Genomic DNA, 10992 nt, shown 5'->3' with positions numbered 1-10992 from the left:
AAGCAGCCATCTAGCTCAGAAGCAACAAGGCCCAAATGGAAAAAGCACACCAATCTGTGTGATCACAAGGGGTCGGAGGGATCACTTATCATGCATCAAAGAACAAAAAACTCATATAATTGTGAATGAGGGGGAGAGCAGAGTTGGGACCCAAAGCCCATCTCTAGGCAACTGGACATCCCCTTATGGAAGGGTCCCGGGGAGGAGATGAGTCAGTCAGGATGCAGTGTAGCAACAATGAAACATACACCTTTCCTCTAGTTCTTAAATGCTTCCTTCCCCTGCCCCCTGCCACTATCATGGTCCCAACCTTACAAATCTGGCTAGACCAGAGGATGTACACTGATACAGATGGAAACTGGAAAGACAGGGAATCCAGGACAGATGATCCCTTCAGGACCAGTGGTGACAGTGGCTGGTGATACCGGGAGGGTGGAGGGGGGGTGGGGTAGAAGGGGGAAACCGATTATAGGGATCTACATATAACTTCTTCCCTGGGGGACAGACAATAGAAAAGTGGGTGAAGGGAGATGTCGGACAGTGTAAGATATGAAAAAAATAATAATGTATAAATTATCAAGGGTTCATGAGGGAGAGGGGAGAGGGGAGTGGGGAGGGAGGGGGAAAATGAGGAGCTGATGCCAAGGGCTTAAGTGGAGAGCAAGTATTTTGAGAATAATGAGGGCAACGGATGTACAAATGTGCTTTACACAATTGATGTATGTATGGATTGTGATAAGAGTTGTATGAGTGCCCAATAAAATGATTTAAGAAAAAAGAGAAAAGAAACAAGTTACTGCAAACTTGATTCCAAGCGATCGTGAGCCCTATCAGAGTGGCAGAGTGCTGCACAGGGCTGCTACTACCCGTGTTCTTTCGGGAGCCGATGGCCAGGCATTTCTTCTAAGGAGCCTCCCTGTGAATCCCAAGCACTAGCCTTTCCCTTAGCCGCTGAGTGCTTAAATGTGTGTGCCCCTCAGGGTCATTTAACTAGCATACTCAAATAAAATGGAGCACTGATTTTGACTGAAACCTGACCCTGACCTCTCTGTCATTAATCCAAGGACTGATGTTTGAGGGTTAGGTCTTGGTTCAATCCTATCTGAGTTTCAAATAGTTTAACAATATCCTATATGTTAATGCAATAAGACAAAAACCCGTCCTTTTCTTTGGGCATAGCTAAATCTTGCTGAACTTCTAGAGCAGCGGTTCTCAACCTGTGGGTCACAACCCCTTTGGGGGTTGAAAGACCCTTTCACAGGGGTCGCTTGATTCATAACAATAGCCCAATTATAGTTATGAAGTAGTGAAGAAAATAATTTTATGGTTGGGGCCACCACAACATGAGGCACTGTATTATAGAGTTGTGGCATTAGGAAGGTGGAGAACCACTGCTCTAGAGAATGAAGACTGAGCTTTTGGGCAGCTACACATTTACCAAAGTTATAGGGCATTATGTGTGTGCTGTGGGTTTTCAGGGTGAGTCCACACACTGTTCATGGCATTCTCAAAGGAATTTTGGTCCTTACAGGGCTCAGAATGCCTGCAGTAGATGTGTTGAGTCCCCTTAGTCACAGATCATAGATGGGAGAAAGAAGGGAGTAAATATTAATTTGTTGGAAAATACTGTTTTAATGCAAATTAAATAATATGCCTTGTTATTGAGTATTTTCGGTGGTTTACTATGAAAATTCCAATGAGAGTAGACCCAGTCACTTCAGGGCCATAAAGCTAATTGTTGACTCAGAATAGGCCCAGCTAAAAGCAACTCATTGGATACTTAGGAATTTTCTTTTAACTAACTTGTGTACATATGAAGATAAGTCAGGATGTATTTTTTTGTGGGAAGGTTAAAAATAATGACAGTTGGGTTTTAATTATAGTGACTTATTTTTTTAAATAATTTTATTTGGGGCTTGCACAATCCATCCATCCATCCATTGTGTCAAGCACATTTGTATATTTGTTGCTATCATCCCAAAACATTTTCTTTCTACTTGAGCCCTTGGTATCAGCTCCTCATTTCCACCACCTCCCTTCCTCACAAATCCTTGATAACTTATAAATTATTATTATTTTGTCATGTCTTACACTACCAAGTGTCTCCCTTCACCCATTTTTCTGTTGTCTGTCCCCCAGGGAGGGGGTTATATGTAAATCATTGTGATCAGTTCCCCCTCCCCCCCCCACCTTTCCCTTAGCCTCCTGGTATCACTACTCTCATTATTGGTCATGAGGGCTTTATTTTTCCTGGATTCCCAGTGTTTCCAGCTCTTATCTGTACCAGTGTACATCCTCTGGTCTAGCTGAATTTGTAAGGTAGAATTGGGATCATGATAGGGGGAGAGGATTGAAGCATTAAAGAACTAGAGGAAAGTTGCATGTTTCCTCGGTGCTATACAGCCCCCTGACTGGCTCATCTCTTCCCCTTGACCCTCTGCAAGGGGATGTCCAATTGCCTACAGATGGTTTTGGGTCCCCACTCCACAATTGCCCTTCAATCATATGATTTTTTTGTTCTTTGATACTTGATCCTATTGACACCTCATGATCACACAGGCTGGTGTTCTTCTCCCATGTGGGCTTTGTTGCTTCTCAGCTAGATGGCCACTTGTTTATATTAAGACCCCAGACACTGTATCTTTTGATAGCTGGGCACCAATAGCTTTCTTCACCACATTTTCTTATGCACCCATTTGTTTTCAGTGATCATGTCAGGAAGGTGAGCATCATGGAATGCCAGGTTAATAGAACAAAGTATTCTTGCATCAAGGGAGTACTTGAGTAGAGGCCCAATGTCCATCTGCTACCTTAATACTGAACCTATAAGTATATGCATATAGATCTATTTCCCCATCCTCATATATAAATATATTTACATATGGACATACCTGTATTTAGACTTCAATAAATGCCCTTTGCCTCCTGCTTCTTTCCTGTATTTCCTTTGACTTTCCTCTTGTCCCACTATCATGCTCAGCTTTCATTTGTGTTTCAGTAATTCCTCTCAGTTACATTGCCCTTGTTCAAGCCCTACCAGGCCTCCTGCACCCTCCTTGCCATTGATTTTAGATCATTTGCTATTCCCTTGTCCCTGGGTTTATTAACACCCACTTACTTTTCTCCCACCCTCTCCCTCTCCCATCCCCCATCCTGAAAACCATCAGTTCTGTTGTTATCTCCTCCAGATTGTTTATCCCACCTATCTTAGTTAGATAGACCTGCATAGATAACAATATGCACAAAAACAAGACAGAGCAAAACAAAGTAACAAACGAAAAGAAAGCAGTAACAACAACAAAAAACCAAAGACCAAAAAAAAGAAAAGAAAAGAAAAGCCTGTAAATAGTTTAAGGTCTGTTGGTTGACTTTTGGGAGTGTTATCCAGTCTATTTTTGGTATTCCTTGAGGACTTCGTTGCTCTGCCCCCCTTGCTGTTCTGTTGCATGCCCTTAGTGTTTTGCCTCAGTGTGGTGGGGTCATATTAGGCGAAATTCCTGCACTGTGTCTCCAGTGTTGTCCCCTGTAGGGCTATGGGTCAGTGAGGGATGTCATGTCTCAGGTTGGGGCCAACCCTATGGTCCTCTCTGTGCAATGGCTGCTCTGAGCAGGAATATCGTCCTCAGGGTTTGGTGGACCAGAATGTGCTCCACTCTCTTCTCATCCCCCTTCATTGGCTCCTGTGTGCTCTGATCAGACATGTCTCTCTCCCCGAGCTGTAGCTTCAGTGCTGTCCTCTGATCAAGATGTACGTGTACAAAATAATAAAACCCTTTATTACACACAAATATAAAAATGTGAAGCTATTGTTTCTGGACATAGAACTCCTTTGAGGTCCATAGGCTTCTGAAGGAGGTACTTCCATCCTTTCACCTGTCTACAAAGCATTCTATGCTCTTTAATTTACATTCCATCAAAATGATCTGATGTTACCAGGGGTGGAAGGGGAAGTGAAGGGAAATCACTAACTCGAGGGCAGATATATGTAACTTGTATGAAAGGGAAGGCAATATACAATAAACGGATGTCAGCACAAAGTGGTTAAGGTTAAGAAAGACACTGGGAAGATGGAAAGAATTAAAGCCAACTGTGGCAGTTACATAATTTCACGTCAACTTGAAGATCTATGAAAGTTTAGGGGTGGAGTTTAGCCTGATGACCTCACTTGGAGGTGCTATCTAGATACTCTCTGGAAGCCAGTCTCTATTTCTCTCTCTGTCTCCACCGTCCTTCCTGCTGCCTCGGAGGGCTGTGTGAGCCCTGCCATATTTCCCACCAACTCTGGATTTACATGATCTTACACTCACCAGCCTGAGATCTTCCTGTATTGGGCATTATTGCACGTGACTGTATGAGTCTGAAGAGGGATGTAAGGACTAGTATTGGACTTACGGACATGATTTGGGCTGGGCTGGATGTCTTCTTGATATATAATTAATTCTTGATAGAAAGCCCTTTCTTACACGTATATGACTGTCACTGGATTGGTTTCTCTAGTCCACCCAGGCTAAAACACCTTAGTTCTTCTTACCCAAAGGGGAGATGTTAATAATTCCTCCTGTCTCTCACACTAAGTGTTTTTGCCAGGGTAAAAAGAGATAATAGATAAGACTAATTTACAAATCACATTAGATATACATCACATATTTTTTATTATAAATAAGAATAAATTGTTGCAAGAGGACAGCACTGGGGTGGGGGGATGATAACTTTAAAAAATCATTTTATTAGGGGCTCATACAACTCTTTTTAAAATCCGTACATACATCATTTGTGTCCAGCACATTCGTACATATGTTGCCATCATCATTCTCAAAACACCTGCTTTCTACTTGAGCCCTTGCTATCAGCTCCTCATTTCTCCTCCCTCCCGTTCCCCCTCCCCCTGAACCCTTGATAATTTATAAATAATTATTATTTTATCATATCTTACACCATCTGACGTCTTCCTCACCCAGTTCTCTGCTGTCCGTCCTCCAGGGAAGAGGTTACAGATAACTTTTATCTTGGGGCTTCATGTAGCATTTTGAAGAAGTACTTTAGAGGTGGTCCTTTACTATTGATAAGCTAAAGGACCGGAGTTTCAAGTTCAGGTTCAGTCTTGAAGCTACTATTTTGGCTGGTGATGATGATGATGAAAGTAACTGATAGGAGTAGAGGAGATGGAAGCTCCATTACCAGAAAGGGTTAATTGCTTTCAACTTCCCTGCACAAGACCTTGGGGATTTAATATTCATTCCACCTCTATTCTAGACATCCTGTTCTCACTCATCCTGACAGCTGAAGGTGCAGAAGAACTCTGAACTGTCGAGAGCTCCAAGGTAATTCACTTTGGTATATGCAAATCAGTAACACTCATTAAGAAGCCAAGGAGCTTGTTTTTAAAGACTGGGTGGGGGACTGGGGGGTTAGGGCTGGAGAAAGAGGCATATTAGAATCACTGCTTGGTGAGTTTCTCAGAGCCAAATCAGAACTCTTTGGTTCTAACCTCCCAGCATTCAAGAGAACAAGTGCAGGCTTTATTTCCCTGAGGGACATTTATTAAATGCTTAATCCAGGGTGGGTGAGTGGGTGAGGGATCAGAGAGGGTGGCTCAGTGGGAAGAGCAGAGTTAAATATTTCCTCTGAACACTGTGAAATGGACCCTGGCCCAGGGCTATAATTCATGGGCCTTAGATGAGTCTCCAGCTGCTTCAGCTGTCTCCACATCTGGAGGAAGATTGGCAGGGGCTCCATCAGTTGCGCAGCCTGTCCACGATGCGGCTCAGCAGTGTGATGCTCCCCTGGGCCTTCCAGGAAGCTTCCCAAGAGCCGAGACTGTCTACATGGTGTCTGCTTTGCCCATCTCTGTGGCACAATTCCCATGAAGGATAGATTAGGGACATCTGGAGTGTGCAGGGATCTCTGACAACCCATGATAAAGATGTAAAGCATAAAACATGTTACATCCTTAAATCTGTTTTCATGTTGCCATGTAAAACTGATCTAAATCCAAATATTATAAGGCAGTAATTTTAAGATATCTGACCTTGAGGAACCGGGAGACCTCTTCCAGTTACTTCCTTCCCTATAAAAATCTAGCCTTGCCCATAAAGCTTGTTCCTGGTGTCTTCTTTCCTACCACTCTTTTCTCATGGCTGAGGGACACAAGGGGCTTGATTTTACAGGGAAACAGATGGAATCCTTGGTCCTGCTGGTGAGGAAAGACATAAATATCAAAGTCTCCAAACTGAATCCTTGTGGTTGACTCCTATTGGCCTCGGTGCATCATCCTTTTGGGCTGATCCTTTTGGCCCGGCATCCCTGGCATCCAGTTGGCTCTGCCAAGCAGTCAACACATATTCTGGGGACTGTCCTGGAGATGGACTATAGATATAGTCCATCTCCAGGAGATATATATATATATATATATATATATATATATATATATATATCCCTGATTTGAATGTATTTCCAGCCCAGTATGTTTGTAGACTCCTAGCAGGAAAAAGATTGAACATTTCCCTTGCCAAGGGGAAGCAAGCTCAAGCGAATATGCATATGTTATATATTGAGTACACATATATCCAAGGATCTGAGGGGAAAGAGCAGCCAGAGCCACGTCCGTGAAATCAAAGGGCTTCCTACATGAGTGAGGGATAGAGATAGGCCTAGAAGAGGTTAGGAAGGCAATTTATGATGGAGAAATGGTTTATAGAAAGCTATACATGCTGACACAGCAGCTTCTAAGCCGAGGAAGTCAAGCTCATTGATTCCATTAGAGCCAAGTGTTTATGTAAAAAGTGATAAAAGCGTTCCCGAGATGGAGTAGCAGTTAGCTATGGATGTTTATACAGGTTCTTTTCTGTCTCTGGACCGTGACTGCCTCAACTGTGAAATGAGGGTACTAAGCTAGGTTCACAGAGGGGTATGGGATGGACAATTAAGGGAGCAGTGTGTCAGGTGTCTCAGAGCTCTCCTATGAGATAGTCTTATCCACGTTCTGCCCAGATGAAGATTTCCTCCCAGAGTGTCATAGACAGCAAATCACCAAGCTGAGCTTGGACTTAAGTCGATTTATTCATTCCATCTTCATGGAGGGCGCTGATGTGCCAGGTCTTGTGTCAGGCCCTGGAGACATGGAAACCGGGCTCCGTTCTCATTCTTGTGGGGGAAATACAGTCAGATGTAAAGATCCAAGTGGACAAAATAGCCTCAGGCAGAGGACAAAAAAATAAGAGTGTATCATTTGGAGCTTCTTAGATTGGGTGGTCCAGGGAGGCATCACGGAGTAGGTGACCTTCGAGCTGATACATGAAGGGAAGCCTAGCTGATGGAAGGCACAGAGGCCAAGTGGACAGGATAGGCGAGGTCTTGGTCGTCCCAGGGGGAGGAGTCACTGTTTATTCCCCAAAGAGCTTAAGATCATAGAGGACCGGGAGCGCTAAGGTGGGTGACTGCAGAGTCTGTGTGAAAGCAGGGCTACTGAAGTAATGGCTAAGGCCCCAGGCAGAGCTGTGAGAGGGTGCTCCCATTCGTTTTGTCCCTTCTTTATTGGGAACACCAGAAAACTTGAGAGGATGGTGATAGTGACCATCTTAGAGGTCGAGTAAAGCTTCATTTTATAAAAAGTGATCGCTGTTAATAAGAGTTACAGCAATATTAAACACCATTCCCATGAGTCACTTGTGACTTCTGGGTCTCCCTGTGTTTCAGAGTAGAACTATGCTTCATGGGGTTTGTGACCTTTCACATACCCCCCCCCCCCCCCAGGCATTCTCTCCCTTTCAGTTAGAGAGGAAAAACATCTATCCCTTATTTGTTTGTGTAGCCAAGTCCAGCCCTTTGCATCTCAATCAAGGAAGGGTCCCAGTGGGATTATGGGTATTTCAGTCATCTTGTTCCAAGGCCCTGCGAGTTTCTCCTAAGAGTGAATCTTTATGGGATAAAGAGCATGGGCAAAAAGTACTCTTTTCTCATGGACCAGCTTGAACTTTCTGGAACTTTCTGCCATTAATGGCCAAGTTAGTGTACATATCTGACCTCCTCAGACTTCTCTATCGCCGTGAGGCAGGGAATCAGACAAATCTCCATGAGTCATCCTTCTTCACCAACCATTCCTCCCACGCCGCTCTCCATCTCTGGTGGGTTTGTTAATTTGTGGTATTGGCCACAGAAAGCTCACAGACAGTACTTAAACAAAGAGGTTTATTAAGGAAATTAATAGGTTACCACAAGTCACGAGCAGCAGACGGTAAGGATGGAATCGTTGGTCTTCTCAGGAAGCATCCAAGTCTCTCACGGGTTCTCAGCCATGTGTCTCTTGGCCTTTGCCTCCATGGGCCTGGAAGACAGCCCATCTGTCACTCTGCCCTGCAGTTCCGTGGTCTTGGGCCACATGAGCAGAGGGTACCCCGCAGTCTTGGTGCTGCTCCTGCCAGTCTGTGCGCTATAGTCTCTGATGCATCTGATCTTGGTGGCCTCTGCCACTTCAGACAGAGATCTTGGGCATGTGCTTCCCAAACAGTCCTGGGGTTCCCTGCTTCTGCTGCAAACATGGCTCATCTTTAGAGCTGCGGGGAGTGGGGTTAGGGAGGCAGGGGTGGTGGTGACCAATCTCCTCTACTGGTGTTACATGCACCATTTGCATAGTCCCACCCAATCATTCGGTGGGAGTCACAGAGACTGGGGTAAAAGAGCTATAATAAGAAATTCCACCACCACATTTCCACGACAGAGGTGTTATTTGAGCAGCACTTTCTCAAGACAATTAAAAAATCCTTCCACATCACACCCCTAATGCTTCAAAATCATCACACGCTTCTCTCTCCAGGTTTCTCCTCTTGTAAACTTTGATCCTAGGAGGACTTTCTAGGTTCTATGAGAGACTGGGGAAACGTTCCTTGCTTGCTGGGGAGAAGAAAGAAGTCTACGGAGAGATAAGAAGTATCTCAAGGACCAGAGCTTGAAATGCCAATCTCCACTCACTCAGGGTCTCCCCCAAACTGGAGGAGAACTTGTGGCTTGCTGGCATCTCCTACCTGGCCCACATTCAGCTTCTTCCTCTGATGTCTTCTCCAGTAGTTGGCCCGCAGAACGGATGAGATAAACCCAAGCAGAAAGCACAAATACTTCTGGTGTCCACTGGTTCTTCTGGCCCTCTCTATCAGCCACTCTTCCTCGCAGCCCTTCAGACGCAGACCAGTCTCTCCATGTCCTTTTCAGGCAGTGAATGCTTTAAGAGCCCACTCACCTGTGTGCATGCCTGAAACCTCTAACTAGTAGTGTTGGTAGCTCACTGGTTAAGTAACTTGGATGCTAATAGGAAGGTTGGTGCTTCAAACCAACCAGACTTTCCGTGGGAGAAATGAGGCAATCTGCTTCTGTAAAGGTTTACAACCTTGGAAACTCTATGGGGGCTGTTCTACCCTGCCCTATACGGTCACTATGAGTCCGCATCCACTTAATAACACCGTTTTAGAAAGTCTAACTAAAAACCAAACCCATTACAATTGAGTTGATTCTGACACACGGTGACAGCCTGTGTTACAAAGCAGAAGTGCTTCATAGGGTTTTCTCGGCTGTCATCTTTTAGGAAGCAGATTGCCAGACTTCTTTAGTGGTGCTTGCTCCTAGGTGGTTTTGGATCGCCAACCTTGAATTACAAACTCAATCAACCCCAAAGCCCCAAACCCATTGCATCAAGTCAATTCAGACTCTCCGTGAGCCTGTAGGATAGAGTGGAAGCGCTCAGGAAGGCTTTCAAGTCTGTACATCTTTAGGGGAACCGAGCCTCAACTTGCTTTTCAAAGCAGCTGGTTGTTTGAGTCGCTGACCTTGTGGATAGCAGCCCAGTGCTTCGCCCACTGTACCCCCAGGCCTGCCCTGTAGGTCAGCTGTTGTTGTCAGGTGTCATCGAGTCGGCTCTGACCCACAGCGAACTTAGGCACGACAGAATGAAATACTGCCTGGTCCTGCACCGTCCTTGCAATTATTCTTATGCTTCAGCCCATGAAAGGCCCTTCTCTTTTTCCATGGCCCCCAACACGATGCGCTTCTCCAGCTCCGTCACTGGTGCAACGTGCCCCAGGGAAAGACCTCTCTACATATTCTCACCGAGACTTATTTTAAGATACTTTGGTGCAGTCCTGGAGGGAGAAGTTGGGAAGAGATGTTGACTAGTACCTAATAGGGTAATCTTCCCATCTTCTGCTCTCTTTTCTGGGAGTTGCCGTCCCAGTGGCTTGGCACTTCTGGCAGGGCAAAGAAAATGTTGTTAATTGCCATTCTAGCTCATGGTGACTTTATGGGTGCAGGATAGACCTAGTTCAGAAGGTTTTTGAGGTGGTGACCTTCAGAACCAGATAACCAGGCTTGTCTTCTGAGGCACCCCTGCGTGGGTCCAAACTTCAGCATTTCTCCTAGTAGGTGCTTAACTGTGCTCTCCAGGGACTTCTGCTCAAGAGCATCAATAATTGTAAAATGATTTGCGGTGTGAGGATTGATTTCCTTTGGGTTCAATATAATATATCTGATTGTAAGCTTATGATATTTAACAATTGTGTTAAAAATTCCTGCAGACTCTAAGCAAGGGCAGTCCTAGGGTTGAGATCCATGTTCCCAGGAAATTGCCCTATCGGAACAGAATGTTGCCAGGGAGAATTCTTAATCCTGGGACTTTTAGGGGACGCTTTGATTGAGAAACAGCTGGGATGTTGCAACGGGAAGGATGGGGATGGAACCGAACAGAACTGCCTTCAGCTACAGGAAGCAGACAGATGTCCAATAGGGCCAAAGTGACCCATGTGTAAGGGAAAAACGTATGCAAGACAACAGAACCTGCCCTATTCCGCTAGCCCACGCCTCCAGCTTGAGCTCCCCGCCACTCCCTCCCTGCCAAGTGGCTCTTCGGTCCTGGAGGCGGGACAGAGTTCTCCGGTGGAGCTCGAGCCTCTGGGGCGTGAGCTCTGGGAGGGTGGGAAGAGAGGGGGGGAGGGGCGCTGGCTGGGCAGG

The sequence above is a fragment of the Tenrec ecaudatus genome, chromosome 12, assembly GCF_050624435.1.
Source record: "Tenrec ecaudatus isolate mTenEca1 chromosome 12, mTenEca1.hap1, whole genome shotgun sequence".
NCBI lineage: Eukaryota > Metazoa > Chordata > Mammalia > Afrosoricida > Tenrecidae > Tenrec > Tenrec ecaudatus.
This window is presented reverse-complemented; position numbering follows the sequence as displayed.